We start from the raw sequence: 23286 nt of genomic DNA on the forward strand, positions 1-23286 counted from the left end.
TGACCGTGGACATCCCTGCCTCGTTTCCCTACAGATCTTCATTATGCTTGATACGTTATTAAATCGCACCCTTGCTAACGGATCTTTATACAACAAACGTATTCATCTCATTCGGTGGAATACCGTGAACATGTAGTTCCACTGTATAGTCAAATGCCTTTTCAAAGTTTTATAGTATTGCCGCTGCCATGATTATCTGTAAGAAACATGTTTGTTATAGATTCCTTACCATAGAATTACCCCCAAGCGTCGGACAGGATCCGGAAAGTTTTTCATCAGCAGTACCTCTGCTCGTCGGAAGGTGGAGTCGGTGGGCTCCGCGTCAGTCGTTGGCGTCGTTGTCACCGGGATGACGCCGCGGTAGCTACTTAGATGCCGCCCTCGCGCGCTGACGCCAGTTCTTTCTTTTTCCGCGCCAGCCAGCTTAGATCCGGAGAGAGCGGTACCTCCAGTCACTTTTTGACTGAACTTTTTGAGCAACTATTTGAGCAACTTTTGTAGACTTCTTTTTTGAGTCTACGACACCTTGGTGCATGTAGGGATGCCTGGCTTCAAGGCATGCGGTTCCTGTAGCCGACTGATGTCGGTTACGGATCCGCACGGCATATGCTTCTTTTGCCTGCAGCACGACCACGACCCCAAGTCGTGCTCAGACCGCTGGTCCATGGCTCCGAAGGCTTTGTGGGAGCGGTCCCAAAAGCTTCTTGAGTGTCAGCAGTCTGCTCCACGCCGTTCGAGGTCGCGAGGGAGGTCGAGGGACCGGTCGCAGAGCCATCATCACTCTTCGAAGTCTTTTCACTCGGGTTGGGTAAGTCGAAGCCTAAGAAGTCGAAGAAAAACTCTTAATCCACTGGACAATTATGAGACTAACCTGGCCAACGGCCTAGAAAGGGTCTCCACGTGGATGGATGGCTCTTAAATAAAACTGAATGCAGCTAAAACTGAGTTGATGTTGCTGGTTAAGTCCACTAACCTGGATGCCAGTTTATTTTGGCCCAGTTGTCTGGGTGTCATGCCCTCCCCCAAAGATCAGATAAAAAGCCTTGGTGTGTGGCTGGATCACAACCTGAACTTCAAGGAGCAGGCACGCAGGGTGGCAGGTACTTGCTACGGGATCCTGAAAATGATCATGAAAATTATTCCCCTGCTGCTTTTTAACTCTAGGAGACTACTGGTGCAAGCCTGGATTCTCTCTCAGCTTGTCTATGCCAACGTGCTGTTTTTAGGCTCTCCTTGTTCTACCATTAAAAGGCTGCAAACTGTTCAAAACTGTGCGGCACGACTCCTCATGCAGGCCCATAATCTGGAATTCGCTAAACCACACATTATCTCCCTGCACTGGCTGCCGGTGGCTGAAAGAATTCAGTTTAAGGCACTGTGCATTGCCCAGAAGACGCTTTGCTAGAGCCCCATCGATTATTCGATCTATCATCTCTTCTTACCTCCCTAATAGATCTTTGCGCTCGGGTAAGAAACATATGGCAGCCGTCCCCAGAATAAATGGAGCTCGGAGTGGTGGACGCATGTTTTCACTCATTGCGGCGAAATGCTGGAACCAGCTGCCAGACTGTATTCGACTTGAAGCCAACTATCTCTTTCCGCAAGCTCCTGTAAACCTTTCTGTTCCCCGGAGTGCTCGGCTACAGTTCGGTGATGACTGTTTCTAGCGATGGGAGGCCTTCCGGTAGCCATGCGCTGTATAAATGAAAATTCATTCAAGCATCGTCGCTCTTCGACTTCACCCCATCGGTCGGCTGACGGGACGAGGGATGCTAGTGGTGCCCCTTCCACGGCTTTACGTGTGGAGTTTGAAGAGTCCACTCCAGACTTCCCTCCCTTCCCAGGACCCGGAGCGACTCCTGACCAGCTTCGTCAATTTTACAAGGCGATGCACGCCATCTTTGGGCAGCCCGAACCTGCCGGCGCCTTTGGGCCCAGCGGACTTTGTTGGGGGGCCTAGGCCTGATCCGACGGCTCCGGCGCCGCAGGCCCCCCTTGGATCCAGTTTTGGATCCATGCCGGTTGACCTTATAACACGTCCACTGGTGCTGCTTCCTCCGGCACCGCTACTGCAGCCAACACCGGTTGTACCCCAGGCCGGCGTCGACCCTGGCCTCCATCCTGAAGTGATCCCGGACCGGCAGAGTGGGGTTTTTGTGCCCCGGTTCACTCCTAGGGTCCTGCTTCAGCCAGATTGGCACCCAGAGGATGAGGATGAGGAGGAGGACTGGGAGGGGGTCAGGTGACCCTCTGACTGATCAGCTAGACTCTGAGCAGGACTGGAAAGAGGAACTGGGGGATGCCAGTGGTCTAGACACCTCCCCTGACCTTAGCATGTTGTCTCCTACTGTGGCTATGGAGGAGGGAGAGTCATACGCAGTGGTGATGCATAGGACGGCCGAGGCGCTCAACCTCGAGCTTCCTTCGGTGGCTGTCAGGACTAACCTCCTGACAGAGATGCTTCAGCTGGCTGCGAGCCCTTCGGAGCCCCTGCTGCCGTTTAATGAGGCCCTTACCAACGTCCTTTTGAGTACCTGGTCCATGCTGATAGGTTGATCGCCCGACGCCATCTCCCGGCTCCGGGCGACCCCACTCTCCTCTCCCAATACCCCATCCCAGAGAGCGTGATGGTCCAAGACTCCACTTCCAAGGGCGCCTTCCCTACCGCTCCACCGAAAAGGGAATCCAAGAAGCTGGGTCATCTTAGAAAGAAGATTTTCTCATCCGCCAGCTTGGCACTTGGGTCAGTAAACATCGCATGTCTATGGGCCATTATTCCCACTCTGTGTGGGACACGGTTGTGCAGGTGCTGCCTCAGTGTCCAGAGGAGCCCCGGACAGTGCTCTCCCAGGCTGTTGGGGCGAAGTTTACCATCTGTTGTTGGCTGGACACCGCCGACTCTCTGGGCAGGACGATTTCCATGTCAGTAGCCCTTCGTCGCTACGCCTGGATGAGATAGTCTGGTTTTTCGGGGGATGTCCAGAATACCCTCATGGACATGCCTTTTTGGCAACAAAGCAGACAATTCTCTAGAGTTTCAAGGACTCAAGGGCTACGGTCAAGTTCTTGGGCCTCTCCAGCCGCCCTGGGCAGTCTGCTTTTCACCCCTTTTGTGGCCCCACTACGTCTCGCCCAGAGCCACAGGCAGCAGTAAGTTTCCCAATCTTCGGGGACGTGGGAACCACTGCAGTCATCGCCTTCCCCACTGGCGCACCATCACGTCGGACAGGTGGGTTTTGCAGATAGTCCAAAGGGGCTACTCCCTCCGCCTCGAGGCTACCCCTCCAGCCTACCACCTCAATACCACTGCATGTCGGAGGATCACCTGGGCCTTCTCCAACAGGAAGTTACTGCTCTCTTGGCCAAGGGAGCCGTCAAGCGCGTTACTGTCCCAGAAGTAGGTCATTGTTGTTACTCCCACCACTTTCTGGTACCCAAGAAGGACAAGGGCCTGCGTCCTATCTTGGAACTCCGGAACGTCTAATGCTTCCTCTGGAAGGAGAAGTTCAAGATGTTGACGCTCGCTCAGGTCTTGTCTGCCCTCAACCCTCGAGACTGAATGGTAGTATTGGACTTGCAGGACGCTTATTTACACATCCCCGTCCTGCCGGCCCACCGGCGTTACCTGCAGTTCACGGTAGGCCACAAGCACTTTCCGTTTACTGTGCTCCCCTTTGGCCTTACCAGCGCCCCTCGGGTGTTCAGGAAAGTGATGGCGGTGGTCGCAGCTGATCTGCGCAGATCGGGGGTTTCAGTCTTCCCCTATCTCGAGACTGGCTGTTGAAGGCGGGCTCGCCCCAGACTGTCGTCTCCCACCTCTGGTTACCGGCCGACCCCCTGCATACGCTGGGGTTCTCCATCAGTGTGCCGAAGTCACACCTTATTCCCTCTCAGAAGCTCCTCTTCATCGGAGCGGTTCTGGACTCGACACGGTTTCGGGTTTATCCTCCCGAACAGCAAGTCCAGGATATTTGGGCTATGATCCCGATCTTTCAGCCTCTATCCCGGGTTTCGATCAGGATGACCCTGAGGATGCTTGGCCTCCTGCATCCTGCTGGTCGATCATGCCAATTGGCATATGCGGGCTCTGCAGTGGGACCTGAAGTTCCAGTGGGCGCAGCATCCGGGGAATCTGTTTGATTGTGTCCAGATCTCGGAGGGCACAGCACGTTAATTGCAGTGGTGGCTCAAGAACCAGGATTGGGTCAAGGGCAGATCCCTCTCCCTTCCCCAACCAGAGCACACAGTGGTGACGTGCCCATCCCTTCTGGGACGGGGCAGCCACAGGGGAGAGGCAGAAATCAGAGGCCTCTGGGCTCCATATCAACCTTCTGAAGCTCCGGGCGATCTGTCTTGTACTCAAGGCATTCCTTTCCTCTGTCCGGGGAAGAGTAGTGCAGGTGTTCACGAACAACACCACCACCATGTGGTACTGCAACAAACCGGGTAGGGTGGAATCGTGGATCCTATGTCAAGAGGCCCTCCGCCTCTGGACATGGCTGGAACATCGGGCCATATCCCTGGTGGTTCAACACCTGGCAGGTTCCCTGAAAGCCAGGGTGGACAAACTCAGCCGCAGGTGCATGATGGATCACGAATGGCGTCTTCGCTCGGAGGTGGTGCAAGGTCTCTTTCGGCAATGGGGAGAGCCTTGTTTAGATCTATTCACCACCGAAGAGAACATGCAATGTAAGCAATTCTGCGAGTTGGAATTTCCAAGGTGGCACTCGCTAGGCGACGCTTTTCGTCGTGAGTGGAGTTGCGGTCTGTTGTACGCCTTTCCGCCTATACCACTTCTGCCCAGAGTGCTGAAGATCAGGCGCGACCGGGCCCAAGTCATCCTTGTGGCTCCCGATTGGGCACGAAGAGTCTGGTATCCTGAGCTGCTCAACATGGCCATCGATACTCTGACCCGTCTGCCTCTTTGGGAGGATCTTCAGTCGCAACAACAGGGGACGGACCTCCATCCGAACCTGTCAAGCCTCCACCTCCTTGCGTGGGGATTGAGCGGCGTCAGTTGACGTCTTTTGACCTGCCTCCCGAAGTTTGTGATGTAATCTTGGCAGCCAGGCGTCCCTTCGCTAAGACTGTATATGCCTGCTGGAGGAACAAATTTGTGGCATGGTGCACAGCAAAGGCTGTGGATCCCCTTTCTGCCCCTCTTACCTGAGGTTCTCTTGTTCTTCCTTTCTTTGTCCCAGCAGGGCTCTGCTCTGGGCACTATCAAGGGCCATCTCTCGGCCATCTCTGCCTTCCTTCGGCATCCAGATCAGCCTTCTCTTTTCAAGCCCCAGGTTGTTAATCGTTTCTTGAAAGGCATAATTCATCTCTTTTCTCCTATTCCCTTAGTTATGCCTCAGTGGGACTTGAATCTATTCTTAACCTATTTAATGTGCGCTCCCTTTGAGCTGCTTCACAACTGTCTGTTGAGGCTTCTGATGCTTAAAACTGCATTCCTGGTAGTCATCGCATCTGCCAGAAGAGTGAGTGAGCTCCAGGCTCTTTCATCCAAGCCTCCTTTCCTGTCTGTCCATCTGGACAAGGTAGTTCTCCGGACTCGTCCATCCTTCCTTCCCAAGGTTGTCACTGCCTTTCACTTCGGGCAGACCATCACTTTGCCCACCTTCTTTTCGCCTCTGCATCCTTAGAAAGATTAGGAGAGGTTCCACCGTCTGGACCCAAAATGTGCGCTTTCCTTTTATCTGGATCGCACCAAACATTTCCGGGTGGATGACCAGCTCTTTGTTGGCTACATGGGCGCCAAGAAAGGTTGTGTATCAAAGCCTGCTATTCTCTAGCAAAAAAGGAGCCTCCAGTGGGGCTGCGCGCCCATTGCACAAGGGCGACTGCAGCAATTACGGCTTTGGGACGAGGAGTTCCTCTGAATGACATCTGTCAGGCAGCTATGAGGGCTTTGTTGCACACATTTACGAAACACTACTGTCTTGACAGTCGAGTCCGGAGAGACTACTTCTTTGGCCGTTCTGTTCTCCAGGATTTCCTGGTGTGATCTTGGCTCGCAGACCTACCACCGGGGTTGGTATTGCTGGGGTATCTATTCTAAGGTAAGTAATCTATAACTAAGATGTTTCTTTCAGATGAACTAGTTACTTACCTTCGGTAACGTTATATCTGTAAGATACATAGGTTAGTTATTGATTTGTTACCGCCCAACCATTCTGCAAACTGATTTCTAGGGTTAAGGACCTCCTTTCAGGGCCCTAGTTTTGTGCACCAGTGGTCAGTGTCTTGCATGGCTCTGTGTTTCTGGCGTGGAAAGTAGTGTACAGAACTGATAGCGCGCAAGGGCGATGTGTAAGTAGCTACCGCAACATCATCTCGGAGACCACGATGCCAACGATGTAAGCTAAGCTGACCGACGCCACCTTCTAATGCTCGGAGGTACTGCTGACGAAAACATTTCTGGATCCAGTCTGATGCCTGAGGGTAATTCTAAGGTAAGGAATCTATAACTAACTTATGTTTCTTACAGATATATTGTTACTGAAGGTAAGCAACTTGTTCGATGGGTCCAATTGGTACAGAACTGCAAACAGGGTCTGCAAGTTATGCAAAGTGGAACAGGTGGGAATAATACCAGATTGGTCAGGTAGTACCAGCGCAGGGAGTAGTGTATGCAGCCTGGTAGCTATCATTTTCAGCAGAATTTTGGTATCTTTGTTAATCAAGAATAACAGTCTGTAGAACTCTCACCGTTTGGGGACTTTGCCAGGATTTAACAATGCTATTATTAAAGCTTCCCGAAGGAACGGAGGTAATATGTGCGTCTTATACCTGTGTGTGCACTGCATGTAAGTGTGGTATGAGTAAATATGCATATTCCTTATAGAATTCACTTGGAATCCCATTGCTCCTAAAAGCCTTCCCCTTTGGTAGAGTTTGTATGGCCTTCACCTTTTCTAAACTGATTGGTTGCTCAAGAAATTCCCTCTGACCATGAGAGAGCCATGCCAAGGCCACATCATCTAGGTATGTTGCTGTCTCTGTTGCAGCCTCACAGGTCCCATAGAGTCAAGATTAGAAATGTATATATTGTGCCACAATGGCTGGAGTGTCATGACTGATAACACCCTCTTGGGACTTGTAGTAGTATAGCTTAGTATATGGTGCACACTTATTAAAGTGAAGCACCCTGCACTAATCCAGACAACCCATATGTTGATTTTAGTGGTCTTAGACAACCTTAGAAAGCTCTCCAAGTGGTAGCTGTGGGGCCTTCAGGCTTATTCCAGAAGGAGTGGTAAGCAGATTGCTTTACCGGTACTGATCATTTAGTGTTGATTAAACGAAAAAGAACCTCACAGTGTAGTTATTAAATAGTAATGTTTATCATACACACTAGCACATTAGTTTATCAATTAACCAGATTATATAAACACAATACACGCATTATTTCAAAAGGAAAACAGGTAAGTAGAACACATACACAGCGATCTCCAGGGGGAGACCAAACCATATACTAAGTGGAATGCGAACTGCGACCGAAGTAGAGACTTAGGACTGAGGACCCAAGGTAAGTACCCCGAAACCCCATTGAGGCTATGTGCAGAGTGGAAACACAGCCGCGTACTCAATGCAAGTTAATGGGGAAGTCGCGGTTGCAGTTTTGTAGTAGAAAGACCATTCCCAGAGGGCCCTGAAGAAACCCGATGGAAGGTTGGAGAGTCACCCCACCCGCGATACCCCAGGAACCAGGATACCTACACCAGGGAAGCCTGGTGCATAGGTGCGAAGTGATGTCGGAAACCGCCATAGACAATATTGGAGGACTTCAGTCAAGATGCCGCTGACAAAGGTAAGAGTCCGGAGTAATCCAAGGATGGATTCTTAATGAAGAGTATCTGTAAGCAGAGGGGACAGTCTGTGCCACTCAGAAGTGACCAGGCGGTATGGAAGACCATTGACCACCAATAACGGAAGATGCAGGAGGGTTGATGGTGACCTTGTCGCTGCAGCTGTGAGGACCAGGCGATGCTGTGAAAGACCAGGAGCCATTCATGAGCTATCCCACATAGGAACCAGGGGGTTGGTGTCCAGCAGGAGCACCAACAAGCCTTGGCAGCAGCAACAGACATGGGAAACAAAGATGCAGTGTTGGGACCAGAAAGGTCTGAGGGACTCACCAAGTTCAGTTGAGTCAGAGCAGGCTCCGAGCATGCAGGGGAGCCTACTAGAGCCAAAGAATACCCTCAAGCGGACCCACAGGTGAGAAGCACAGGAGTTGCAAGAGGACTTCGAGAAGCTAACCAAAGATGCAGGCCCACGGTGCAGAGGATGTGGTGAGTGCGAATATCTTGGCAGGAATAGAATGCGGAAGGCTGGAGCTTCTTGGATCGCGAAGGTCTCTGGAGAAGACTCAACAAGCCTTGGCAGCGGCAAGTCTACGCGGTGCACAGCGGTGCTGTTCCAGCGGTTCTGACGAGGGATACTGGCCTCAATCTTGGTGAGACAGTGCAGGCCTCAAGGGGGTTGCAGAACCACTATCTGTGTTGCTGGGCCTTTCGAAGTCCGGAGGATGTCAGGAGCAGCAGACCAGTCAGTTTAGTTGTGCCTGCAGATGCAGGGGAGTGACTCCTACACTCTAAGGGAGATTTCTTCAGTGTCATTTATGCCCACAGGCTTGGAGAAGTACCTGGATGAAGTACAGGCAAAGACGAGACCAGGAGCAGCAGGAGTCATCCCAGATGCAGTCTCGGTTCCCAAAGCAAAGTCCAACTTCCCCAGACGGTAGAAGTAGAAGTGGTTTCGGAAATCTCGTCCCACAATGAATCTGAAGAGCCACCCACAGGTAAGCCTTTAAGTACCGAATGGAAAGAGTTGGGCTCATTCAGGGGTGCCTCCCATAGGAGGGGCTGGACAGAGGGGAGGATACTCCCATGTCCTTTTCCAGTTTTACGCCAGACCTGGAGCCCTCGGCTCTCTGAGCTGATTTCAAATGGAGTATGCAAGGAGGGCACCAAACGTGCCCTTCAAAGCAGTCTGGTTGTGCTGCCAAGCTGCCCCAGCCCAATACACTAAGTCTTGTCTAGGAGGTGGTCACACCTCCCTGTGACAGGATACCGATTTTACCTTCCCCTGCTTGATCCTGGCTCAACAGCTGGAGGGTAGAATGGTCTGTGGATGACACAGCACTAGTTAAAAGGCTGGTACCGGGAACATATAGGGGTTGCCTAGGTATAGCCCCACAGTACAGGGGGGGGGGAGGGGCTGTCAAACACTGGAATCAGTGTTGAAGTAGGACTCCAACATGTTTGATACCAAAGATGACCGGTTTCAGTGCAGCCAATAAATAGTTAAAGGAACAAATGATGGATGGAATGCTGAACAATGAAAACGTTCCCCCACAGTCACAAAGATCTGGGTTTAATCCATTGTTCTTTTGCTCAACATGCAACCCCAGTTTGGACTCATCCATATGCAAATCAGTCTTGACCCTGTGCCTCAGGGAAACAGTCCAGCCCGAGCTGCCTAGCAAGGTCTTCCCTCGACCATAAACAAGCATCCTGGGACTGGTTTAAGGGCATCGCTCCTCATCAGCCAGGCTAGCTTAAATCCAGTGGCGCAGTGAGCACGGGACCCATGTCTGGGCATACTCTTCCCACTTAGGGAGACAAAAACAAAAGGAACAAACGATGGACGGAATGCTGGACTATGTAAACATTCACACACCGTCACAATGATCTAGGTTTAATCCATCGTTCTTTTGCTCACCATGCCGCCCGAGTTTGGAGCCAGCCATATGCAAATCAGTATTACACTGCGCCTCATGGGAACAGTCAAGCCCAAACTGTCTAGCCAGGAACCAGTTTCGGTAGGATGCTGGTTTCCAGTCCAGGGAGGGCCTGACAGTTCGGGCTGGACTATTCCCATTGGGCGCAGGGTCAAAACTGATTTGCATTATGGCTGGGTTTAAACTGGAATGGCATGGGGAGCACAAAAATGATGGATTTAGGCCCAGATCTCTATACTAGGGTGAATGTATGACATTTTTCTTGCCTTCTGTCCTTCCATTGTTCTTTTTGCATTTTTCACCCAGAGTGGGACGGGTTTTCCAGACGTGGGTCCAGTGCTCTCCATGCCACTGGAGTCAAGCTATCCTGACTGGTGAGGGGGGAATTCCCGAAACCAGTCCTAGGATGCTTGTTTCCAGCCCAGGGAGGATCCGGCCTGGCAGTTTGGGCTGAACTGTTCCCACTGGGTGCAGAGTCAAGACTGATTTGCATATAGTTGGGTTCAAACCGGAATGGCATGGGGAGCTAAAAAACGATGGATTTAGGCCCAGATCTCTGTACTGAGGTGAATGTATGACATTGTTCTACATTCTGTCCATCAATTGTTCTTTTAGTTAGACATCTCGTAATTGACTTGATGTCCACTATATGTATAAAATGACTGACTACGCCTACCAAGCCTGGAGAATCAACTCTTGGGTTTGTAGGGAGTGTCCTGCTCATGCAGGGCACCCTCACACTTGTAACGAAGCACCCTCCCTTCAGGATTGAAAGGCATACCTTAGGGGTGACTTACAGGTTTTAAGTGCAGTGACCTCACATATAAAGAAACGTATATCTTTTGTGAGTGGTGCTAGCACCAGCTCACACAGGCTGTAATGGCAGGCCTGTAGTCACAGTTTGAGTGGTCTCTCATGGGTGGCATAATAAATGCTGGCGCCCATGGGAGGCCCCTGGTGTACCTATGCCCCGGGTACCTCAGTACCGTATACTAGGGTCTTAGAAGGGTACACCAGTAGCCAATTAGGAAGGTACCAAATTACCTACCATAGTCAAATTTAGGGAGAGAGCGCAGTGACTGGGGTCCTGATTAGCAGTATCCCAGTCAGACTAGTCAGTAAACAAATTGACACCTGCAAAAGAAATGGGGGTAACCCTGAAAGCGGAACCTACTGTCATACAGGACTCTTATTCCCACAATATGTAAGTGCCCATGGTTCTTTAATTTTGTCAGCTAAGCTATGGTCAGGTCACCCTCCCTCTCAATATGATCTCGCAACCCAACGTCTTGACAGGCGTTTTACTTCTTGTGCAGCAGCATCATTACATTTGGTAATTTGCACTCTAATTTCTGCCAAAATGTTAGGAGTCGGATGAGCCTCATATCGTCTTTCCAGTGCTCTGAGTGTTCTCTGTAGACTGAGAGCAAAGGGATCGTAATACTCTCGCCTGTAACTCTATACACGCTCCCCTGATAGTTATTTTGATCGCTTTCCATAGAATGTCACCTCCTTTTAGTTAGCCCTTGTTTTAATCAAAATGGTGAGTGATCTCCGTACTTGCATCCTCTTGGAATAAAGGGTCCAGCAAGGACATGGTGTGAAGTCTCCACTGATATTGTGTAGGCATGTAGGTGGGTATTGCCAGCTCTAATATCTGTGCATGATCTGAGAGTTTCTTGGGCATATGAAGTGCAGCCGTTGTCCAAGTGCTCCCCTCCCCCAACACCAGACAGTAATCTACTCTAGACCATGTTTTGTGTTCTGATGAAATGTGCGTGCCTTTTCTGGTATCTGGATGTCTTCTCTCCGTATATCTATAAGCCCATATTCCTCTATACTTTCTCATAGAACCTGGGGTAATTGCTTGGGTTGTTAGTCCGTCGATGCGGGCCGGGCCAACATAGCGCTCTATATGTGTTATGGTCCCAGTAGGAAGGTAAGATCCTTCTAGCATGGTTACCACCACTTTTTGCCGTGTCTGTTTTTGACTAGTCTGACTGGGATCCTGCTAATCAGGACACCAGTCTCTATGCTTTCCCCTAAATTGGACATGGTGAGTACTACGGTATACTCCAGATTGGCTACTGGTGTACCCTGATAAGTCACGTGTATTATGCCACCCATGAGAGACCTCTCAAATAGCGACTACGGGCCTGCCATGGCAGCCTGTGTGAGCTGGTGCTAGCACCACTTACTACAGATATAGATTTCCTTATATCTGATGTCACTGCACTTAAAACCTATAAGTCACCCCTAAGGTAGGCCTTTCCATCCTCAAGGCAGGTTGCTCGGTTCAAAGTTTGAGGGTGACCCTGCATTAGCAGGACACCCCACAACATTTGGGGTCCATTCTCCCAGGTTGTAAGTGCATCAGCCATTACGATATATAGAGTGGCCATGCGTCATTACGCGATGACCATTTAGAAACTGACTGTAACAATCCCTGTCGTGTTCGGTATCAAACATGTTGGAATGATACTCCCACATCGTAAACGGTGTGAGAGGTATTATTCCATGCACTGTAAAGCTCCTCCAGGAGGCCCTTAGTGCTCCTGGTATCAGTCTTCTAGACCTGGGCAGCAAACTATTGCTGCATCCGACCACAGACACGATTCTTCCCTCCTCCTGGTGCTGAGCAGAGTAAGTCAGGACAATAGGTATCCTTTCACACGGAGGTGTGACCACCTCCCTGACAGGACTTGGTGTATTGGGACAGAGTGGGTGCACTTGAAAGCGCCATTCAGACAGCTTGAAGGGCATATTTGGTTCCCTCCTAGCATACTCCAGTCCAAACCAGTTCAGGGAGCCGTTGGCTCCTGCTCTGGCATGAAACTGGACAAAGGATATGGGAGTATACTCTCCACTGTCCAGCCCCTCCACTGGGAGGGACCCCTGAATCATCCCAACCCCTTCCTTAGGGTACTTAAGGGCTTACCTGGGATGTGGTCCTGAGATTCGTCGTGGAAGAAGATTCAGATGACATACAACTTCATCTTCAAATGTCTGAGCACTGTGGACATCCCTGGGCTTCGCTTTGGAAACAGAGACTGCAACAGGGAAGACTCTTGCTGCTCCTGGTCGTGTTGTCCTGCAAGTCTGCTGCAACGTCTGTGCCTGTGCTCCATACAGATTCTTCACAGGACCTGTGGACATCAAAGACACCCGAAGGAATCTACGTTGGAGGGAAGGAGTCACTCCCCAGCATCTGCAGGCACTGCAACGCAGCTGATCCTGGCCTCCCATGGACTCCGAAAAGCTCAGCAACAGAGGTGGTGGATCAGCAACTCCCTCAAGACCTGCACTATCTTCTCACCGAGTTTGAGGCCAGTATCCCTTGTCGGTACCACTGGAACAGACCCCCTGTGTACCACATCGACTTACCGTTGCCAAGGCTTGTTGACTCCTCCAGAGATCTTTGGGCTCCAAGATGCTCCAACCTGAAGCATCGCTTGCAACCAAGATCTTCACCTGCATCGCATCCTTTGCACCGTGGGCCTTCATCTCTTGGTGAGCTGCTTGAGGTCCTCTTGCGCCTCCTGTGCCTTAGGCCCGTGACTCTTCTTGAGAGTAGTCATTGGCTCCAGTGGGCTTCCGTTCTTGCTCAGGCCTGCTTGGACTTACCTGCTTGTGGTGAGTCACTTGGTCCTTGCTGGTCCCGACACGGCACCTTTTTCGCAGACTATGTTTGCTGCTGCCAAGGCTTGTTGGCACCCCTGCCATCCACTGACCCCTTGACTCAACATCCGACAGCTCATGAATGGTTGCTGGTCTTCCACAGCATTGCTTGGTCTGCATAGCTGCAACTTCAAGAGCACCGCCATACTCTCCTACATCTGACATCGGTAGGCATTGGTCTTCTGTGCCTCCTGGTTACTCCTGAGTGGCCAAGACTGTCCCCTCTGCTTGCAGGTTCTTCTCACATTGAATCCACCTTTGGGTTCCACTGGACTCCTTTGTCTTCTTTTCCAACACCTTTCCTGAAGTTCACCATTGTGGCCTAGGGTGTTTTCCGATGTCACTGGACACCTATGCACCCGGCTTCCCTGGTGTAGGTATCCTGGTTCCTGGGGAATCCATGAGTGGTTTGACTCTCCAACCTTCCATCTTTCACAGGGTTTCTTCAGGGTCTGCTGGGAAGGGTCCTTCTTTAAAATTGCAACAGCGACTTACCTATTGACTAACATTCAGCATGCTGTTGTGTTCCCACTCTGCACATGACGTCTGTAGGGTTCCTAGATACTCACCATGGGTGGTTTTTTGGGTCCCCGGCTCTTCTATGTCTTCTGGGTCCAATCTCAACTTAGGTCATGGTTCGCATTCCACTATTTTAGTCTATTCTTTGGTTGTCCCCTTGGGGATCACTGTGTATTCTGTGCTGTTTACGAATTCTATTGCCAAAGTATTCTGTGCATTATGCATATACTGCTACAGCAGCCTGTGTAAGGTGGTGTATGCACCCCTTACTGAGATATAGGTTCCCTATATCTCTCCATATCACTGCACATATAAACCTATCAGTCACCCCTATGGCAGGCCTTAACAATCCTGAAGGCAGGGTGCTGGGTTTTGTGTGAGAGGGTGCAACTGCATGAGCAGAGCCCCTCTGCAGCCTTCGGAACCTTTATTCCGGGGTTGTTTGTGATGCAGCCAACCATATACTCTTAAGTGCATTATAACCTCACTGTAAATGCTAACTTTAAAACGGCTGCATGGAAACATGTCGTGTTTGGTGTCAATCACCTTGCAATCATACCTCCCTGCCAGTGACTGGTGTGGGAGGTATGATTCCACCCTACTAGAGGGAGAAACATGGCACCACCGGTATACCCGGTACCAGCTTAACAGAACCCTGGCATCACAAAATGGATGCTGCCAGCCTCAGAGACGAGTCTGTCGTCCTGCTGCTGAACGAAACTCCGGCAGAGGAGGCTGGACAATAGGTTTCCTGTCACAGGGAGGTGTGACCATCTCCCAGACAGGCTTTAGTGTATTGGGGCTGGGTGGGTGCACTCCAAGAGTGCTTTGAAGTCTGCACTGGGGGCACATTTGGTGTCCCTGTGCATAGTCCAGCTCAAACCGGTTGCAGGGGCACTCTGCCCCTGCTCTGGTGCGAAACTGGACAAAGGATATGGGTGTAGCCACCCCTCTGTCCTGACCCTCACATAGGGGGGGTCCCCAGAGTTTGTCCCATCCCTTCCTGGGGTATAAAGTAGGAACCCCTGACTACAGGGCTTTAGATTTACCTGGACGAAACTCTTCTCCAGAATCCCAGAACTTCAACGATCTACACGACCTTGGATGACCAAAGAATCTCCCTTGGAGTAAAGGAGTTACTCCCCTGCTTGGCAGGCACGAAAGACTCATCTGTCCGGTTTGCATCTCCAAAGCTCCTGAGGACTCTGAAAAATATTGCAACACAGGAGGTGGGTTCCCGTGGTCTCTGAGGTCGATCTGTGCGCTCAGCAACTCTGAGGCCTGAATCCCTCATGCAACCCGAACCCCTGGACACCGCGACCATTTGCAGAAGCATCAGCTTTGAGGCGACCTCTGAGGTTGAGCTTTAGGTTACTTGTAGCCCTGACCCCGAGCAGCAATTACACCGAAGATTGCCGGCCTACACTCCACGAGTGTTCCGTGAGCTGGCCCTTTGTTTTCTCTCGAGGTCCCTTAGCGATCCCTGGTCCATCGACCTGTGGGTCCCCAAGAAGGCATCTTCAACTTTAATTGGGCTTCCCTGGTTGCTGCACGTGTGCCCTGACTCTCCATCGCTTGGGGAGTCTCCAGGACCTTGCTGGTCCATCCCGAAGCAACTTTGCTCTGACCGGGTGGGTTGCAGTTGCCAAGGCTTGTTGGTGTTCCCTCCGAACACTGACCCCCCAGCACTCAACATCCTTCGTGGGACAGCTCGCATCCGGATCCTGGTTGTTATCTCCTGGTCCCTGTGACTGCAGAGTCAAGCTTCACCTCTTTGCACCTGAGGCAGACGACATCGGTGAGCATTCGTCTATCATGCCCCTGGTCACTGGCAAGTGACCCAGACTCTGTCCCCTCTGCTTTCAGGTTCTTCGCAGCTCCGATCCAGGCTTGGATCACACCGGACACTTTTCCTCTTCCCGGCAGCAGCACTTTGCAGCACATCGCCATTGAAAACGACGACGATTCCCGACACCTTTTGACACCTATGCACCTGGCTTCCCTGGGTGAGGTAACATGAGTACTCCGGTGCTCCCGTGGATGCTGTCCCTAGAACCCTTCAAGTCTAAAAGGGTTTGCTCAAATTACTCTCCTAAGTGTCCTTAATCTTTCAAATTCCAACGGCGACTTTCCCATAGAATTATACGGAGCTCGCGGCTGTGTTCTCACACTGCACACGTCCCCCGTGGATCCCCTGTGTCACTACCTTGTGTGGTTCCTTGGGGTCCCAGCGATTCTACATGCTCTAGGCACTGTCTAGTCAACTCGTGGTTGTTATACCACTTTCTTAATATATGGTTTGGTCTCCCCCCTGGGTCCCTCTGTGTATTGTGCTATTTACAATCGTTTTAGAACTGTAATATTGTGTGCCATGCTCTCTAATCTCATAAAGAGGTTAGTAGAGTGTTTAGTAACAAATCAATATATTATATATATATATATATATATATATATACACATTATCTACTGGCGGTCGCCAGTAGATAGTTATAGTTAGGACCGTGTTTCCATAGGAAATCCGCAACATTCTATTTGGAATAACTTTGGCGCCGGTCGACGAATCCTCGCGAAATTTTCAAAACTAATGGGGCGCTACGCTCCGACCCTGAAAGTCTCGGGGGAATTCGTCAAGCGGGGGCTGAGAAAAAAGAGGGGTCCCAAAACGCGTTATCCCCATGCATTTTTCCATAGGACCTTTAGACACAGCTACAGCCCGAACGGCTGAACAGAATTACTTGTAATTTGGCAGAGAGGTAGTCCTCAGGTCAAGGATGTGCCTTTTGTAGGTCTGGTGTAAATCTGTTCAGTAGGTCCTGAGAAAATAGCATTTAAATCAATATATATATCTGTAAGCGCGCTCCGTGCGCTTACCGTACGCGTACGGCGCCGTGCCCGAGCTCAATTCTGATTGGTGGTTACATGACTGTAAACATTCGAATCGGTCGAAATCAGGAAGTGTCGGCCGCCATTTTCTGTCTCTCGCACTGAGAAACAAAGGTGGGGAACGTGAAACGGGGGCAACGAAGAGAGTTGCAGACCCCCTAGTGTTTGTCAGGGGGTCCAAGAAGGACCCAAAAGTACGAAAAATAAATTTAATAATTTTAAAAAAAAATCGCGGGGTACGCGTACGGTAAGCTTACCGTACGCGCACGGCAAAAAAACAATAAAAATTTTTTTTAAAAAACAATCACATTTATTAAATAAATTAAAGGACCCACAAGGGAGAAAAAAAAAATGTTAATGTCTAAAAAAAGGCGAGGGGCGCACGGCATGGACTGCGCAACGTGGGCGCTCGGTGCGCACAGTGAAAAACCAGAAAAAAAAATGAAAAATAAATACATAACTTAGCATTTAAAAAACCGTACAAATTCACTGAAAAAACCATAGGTTTCACACAAGTTATAGTTAGGAATTATCATTTAAAAAACCTTGCAAATTCACTTAAAAAACCATAGGTTTCACACATGTTATAGTTAGCTGTACATTTCAACCGTAAAAAACCAATGAAATTCCACGTTATAGTTAGATCAGGTAACTATAACTTGCGCGACCGCAATCCACAATGTGTAATTTCAGATGTCATCATTGATGTCATGAGTGATGTCACTGACCATGTCATGAGTGATGTAATATGTGATGTCATCAGCAGTTTATTGTGGGCGCGCAAGTTATAGTTACCTGATCTAACTATAACGTGGAATTTCATTGGTTTTTTACGAGTGAAATGTACAGCTAACTATAACATGTGTGAAACCTATGGTTTTTTAAGTGATATATTTATATATATATCACTAGGATAGCTTTCAATAAAGGTTGTCTTAAATCTAATCATCAATAAAGGTTGTTTGGACTGGTGCAAGGTGTCCACTATAACTAGTGGACAGCATATACCAGGCCAACTTCTCACAATAGTATATTGTGTTAGTGTTAATAATAAATACATATTTTTTTATAACTACACAGTGTGGTTCTTTTTTCACTTAACCTAAACCATAAGATTAAGTAATGGTAAAACAAGCTGCTTTACACTCCTTCTGGACTAAGCCTCCACAGCTCCACTTGGACTTTATAAGATTGTCTAAGACAACTAAAATCAACATAAAGGCTGTCTGGATTAGTGCAAGGTGCTACACTTAAATAGGCCTAGGCCAGCCTCTCACTGTCCCTACACCCCAAATTATAGAAGTAGATTTCAGGGCTTTCAGACGGCACCTAAGCCAAATGTAAAACTCAGGATCATCTATATTAGGGCTGTATGAATTGATTATAGTTACTGCAGTTCCCCACAGACTGCCCTGTACTATTATGTAGCCTCCCTTATTGTCTGTTTCAGGTTGTGCAAGTGTGAACAGGACCCCTTTTTAGGTCTCGCTGGCGTTGCAGCGCGAAGCGCTGCCGCCAACGAGAACTATTCTTGTCCAGATGCCTCTCAAGGGAGACAGACCGGGGTACGCGCAGCGATCGGGGTCTCTGGACGCGCTTCTGAGACGCGCGCGCCCACACCCCGCCGCTGCCGACCCCGCGCGCGCGCACACCTCGCCACTGATATGCCTCTCAAGGGAGACAGACCGGGGCACGCGGTTGTTAAAAATTGGATTCGCCTATGGGGGCACATTTATCTGGGGCCATGTTCTGTCCCCGTCTGACCATGATAATCCCTCCTCTGATCTCCATCACCCACCCCCCTCTTCCCCGCACCCGGTCCTGAAGACTCACTCACCGCAGCTTAGCTCATGGACATTGAGGCAAACGATCGCACAGAGAGGCCATCAAATGTCTGGTCATTGCTATCCACGTGTTTTCAAATTAAATCCCCACCACGAAATATTTTTTTTTTAAAACATGGAAATTTCTCGTGGAAGGGCACTCACCTCTCTCGGCCGTGGCTCTAGCATCTCCCTCCCCTCTCGGCGCTTTAGGAATGATAGCTCACAGGGCAAGAGTGGAGTGCCAGCCTCTCTTCCAACCCACCCGCGCAGCAAACCATGGTGCAAGAAGACACACATTTCTCCCTTGGTGGCCACACCAGTGCAACGCGCTGTCACACGCACTTCTAATTGCGCGATGCGCATGACTGAAGACTGCGCAGCCGCGGACATGGAGACATCCGCGCGCCGCGCACCGATATGAAGAGGCCACAGTGAGGTGCTGGTGCAACGAACGATGGTGTTGTGCTGAGCCTTTTTTTAATTATCAAATAACCCGACGGATCTGTAGTGCTTGCTGGCTCCGCTGAGGGTGCTCCTGGAGCGTGGAGCCTGCTGGGCTTGTGTTACGCCCCTGTCTGCGCTATCTTAGATGAGTCATAACTGCCACCAGACAAAACTCCCATCTCTCCCCGACAGGTACATTTTTCACTGGAGTTATCGCAACACTTTTATTGGGAGAAACGCCTGATGCCCCTACGGCCAAGCCTAGTTTTTCTTGGTTTCTACGACATATGTGAAGCAAGGTTACAAATCTGTGTAGCAAACCTTCATGTAATGTACACAAAATAAGTTTGGAGCACAACCTGTTAACCCCATTTTTTCTTGTGCAAGCAAGGAATATGGACCCCTGGCCAATTGTCGCTTAGTATAATAGGGCAACAATCAGGGTTCAGTGGCAGCTCATGCCCCGGCGCCACTGCGCCTGTTGCACCATTGACAGCAGCGCCCCTGAAGCGAATTGTTGGCAATGGACACAGATTGGTGATGGCGATATTTGACATTCCTGGGGGTAATTGTTGTATTTTCGGCTGCCAGCTGTAAATTGCACACTGCTTGATGTTGGTGTCCGTTTTCTGATCACAACAAATAGGGTAATCCTGATTTGACAACAAACGTGTTTGCCACTGAAACGTGATTCCGAGCGGTGAGAGGGACGAGCCGCTTTCAAAAGCTCCTTTCCCTGTGCAGATTTCATGACGTGAAACATCAGCGGAGGGGGGGGATTGGTCCACATGGGGGAACAACATATTAATCGGTGCGCGCTCGAAGCTCACATCCACTAACAAAACCCTGTTCCTAAAATGCGACAAACCCCAGCAGCAACCAAGGGGCAGATTTACAAGCCCCTTGTGCCACGTTTGCGTCACTTATAACATGGGAAAAGTGACGTAAACGTGGCGCAAGGGGATTGTAAATCTGCCCCTAAATTCCCATGACAGGAAACTGCGCCATGTCCCCATGATGCACCGCGCTTGTGGCAATGTGGGGCGGGACGGAAGTCTGGTGAGGTGTTTGTTTCCTTAATAGCGTATGGGGGTAAACTATCAATACACGTGTGCCGTCAGAAAATAATGTAGTTCTGATCTCATCTTCTAATCGCTTTTTGCCATTAAAGTCTTTGCTTGTGCTTAAAGTCAGTTTTTACGGTTCCACCGGTTTCTTTGCTTTTAATGGACATTGAGGCAAACGATCGTACAGAGAGGCCCTCAAATGTCTGGTCATTGCTATCCACGTGTTTTCAAATGAAATCCCCACTACGACATTTAAAAAACAAGCATTTGCAATGCAATAAGTCTCGCATTTACGTGAGTTTGAGCTATTGACATTGCAAATAACAATGCCTTTTATTTTTGTTTTCGTTTTAAAAACATAAATAAAAGGCATTGTCATTTACAATGCCAATAGCTTTAACTCGTGTAACTGCGAGACCTATTGCATTGCAAATGCTTGTTTTTTTTAGCAGGGGGACTCCCCTGGGGCATGAGGGGTAAGAAGCAACCTGTACTCTGGCCCATATAGCTAGAGACGAGGATCTTGTGAGGTGCATTTCTTGTTTTAACGCTTCTTGCACATGATGGTGGTCTAGCTAAGCAAGCACCTGTCTTGTGTTTTTTTAGGATTGTTCACATAGAACGTGCGAGGACTAAACAATCGAATGTTGCCTGTGGTCTCATGTCAGGCGGTTGTGAGCTAGTGTCATGTTATATAGCAGTGACATCAGGACATAATTGATCTTGAGTGATCTAGGATAGTGATGCACTTCTAGGTTTCCAGAGAGGGAGAGGGAGAGAGAGACACACTCGCACTCTCTCACACTCACTCTCTCACACTCTTTCTCTCACACACACACACTCACTCTCACACACTCTCACACACACTCTCACACACTCTCACACACACGCACACACTCTCACACACACACACTCACACACAAACACACTCACACACAAACTCACTCACACACACACTCTCTCTCACACACACACTCTCTCTCACACACACACTCTCTCTCACACACACACACTCTCTCACACACACACTCTCTCACACACACACTCTCTCACACACACACACACACTCTCTCTCACACACACACACAAACACACTCACACACAAACTCACACACGCACTCTCTCTCTCACACACACACACACACACACACACACACACACACACACACACACACACTCTCTCTCTCTCTCTCTCTCTCTCTCTCTCTCTCTCTCACACACACACACACACACACACACACACACACACACACACACACACACTCTCTCACACACACACTCACACTCACACACACACACACACTCTCTCACACACACACACTCTCACACACACACTCTCTCACACACACACACACACTCTCTCTCACACACACACACAAACACACTCACACACAAACTCACTCACACACACGCACTCTCTCTCACACACACACACACACACACACACACACACACACACACACACACACACACACACACACACACACTCTCTCTCTCTCTCTCTCTCACACACACACACTCTCTCTCTCACACACACACTCACACTCACACACCCCACCCACCCATAGAGGAAAACCAACAAGTAAGGCAAAAACATACATCATTTCCATTATATCAGCACAGCGAATCAACATGTGGGGTATACCCTCGTGGGGCTGCTGGAGGCCATAAGTTCCTCCCTGTGGACTGGGGCGTCCGGGAATAGTCTGACCTGTGTGGAAAATCTAGTTAAGGTGTTTGGGGGGGGAGGGGGGTGACATTTCCCATCAATAAGGGCCATGTAGTTCATCATTCGGCTACCAGCCGAAAGACCCATATGTCCATTGGGTGTGCGCTCACTGATAGTTTGCACCATGTATACTATGCCACACAGAACATGTTCCGTTTGACACATTACAGCGAATCTGTGACCATCTAAAAGGTCATCGTTGGTGGCTTCAGAGTGGGACGAGAACTACTCGTCGATCCTGGAGTAAGTGTGACGATTGGATCACGGTCCCACGACGGTCCTGGGTTAAGCCAATAGCTGTGAAACTGTTGTTATGTTCCTCTGCGCTATTGCATAAGAATGAGATATGGAGATTATCCAGTGACTAAGACCAGAATGTGGGTCTAGACCAAGAACTTTTTTAAGGGATCAATACCCTGACGAAGGCTGCTGTCACCCCTGGGTGCATACATTAAAGGCCAAAACATGTTGGTTCCTGCAAGGAGGATATAGGGGTGCTGATTCCCCCAGTGTATCCTATATATTTTTAACCTTTTCGAGGGCGACCAAAAATAAAGGTAACCTAGGTTCCCCTCAGTGTTATCATTATTTTTGTTTTGCTCTTTCTGATCCTTTCTTGAAGGAACTACTTTTCCTTCACATGTCTATATATATTCTTTCCTCACCACTTTTCTATACAAAATAATTGCGCTCCACCCAGTGTGTTGGTCTGCACCTGGGCATCAGATGCGGCCCAGTGATGAGGCATGACACCGTAAGGTGTGTGAGGGCAGTGTTAAAGTAGATTTCTTTCCCACGCCCTTCGCCCTCCCCTTTGTTTAGATTGGGATACAACAGCTCCCACCTCTTTTTTTTTTTTTTAGTTTTTTTGTCCTTTTCTTTATAGTGAGTATATAAATCTAAAAGGTAGCCCAGGACCGGTACAGAGGTGAGCTTACAGTGACCACCCCGCAGGCTAAGAGCATGTTTCTGACCCACCTTCTGCCCGGGGACAGCTGATAATTATAGTCTGCGTGTGCAGCGAACTCTGCAGCTTGGGAGAGGTATGTGGACAGGGTCCAAGGAGAGGCTGGGCCTGCTTACACAGGCCCTGCTGTGGAATTTGGCGGACGGGTACCCTGTCACTCACGTGACGGATGTCCCATCCACCTTACTGCAAGTGCATTCTGTTCCTCCTAGTGCACTTGGAATGGTACTGATGCCAAACCCACTACGTTTGCGACAGGGTACGCATGGCAAGTCTCTGAATCCGGCTCTTAGTCATTTGACTCCCTAACATGACCCAGGGATAAAAGGCTAGAATGCATATCGATCTGTGGGGTTTTAGGTGCAACTTTATGTTGCTTAATGAAGTTGGTTTTTAGTCTCCACTTTTTTCTGTACCTCTCT

The 23286-nt window shown here is 49.6% G+C and overlaps 1 protein-coding gene across 2 annotated transcripts in view; it reads left to right on the forward strand.

The window, feature by feature from the left end:
* Positions 1-23286, forward strand: part of PARN (poly(A)-specific ribonuclease) — an 806720-nt gene that overhangs the window by 572525 nt on the left and 210909 nt on the right. The gene's annotated exons all lie outside the window — the stretch shown is intronic.

Source organism: Triturus cristatus, chromosome 10, assembly GCF_964204655.1.
Source record: "Triturus cristatus chromosome 10, aTriCri1.1, whole genome shotgun sequence".
Classification (NCBI taxonomy): domain Eukaryota; kingdom Metazoa; phylum Chordata; class Amphibia; order Caudata; family Salamandridae; genus Triturus; species Triturus cristatus.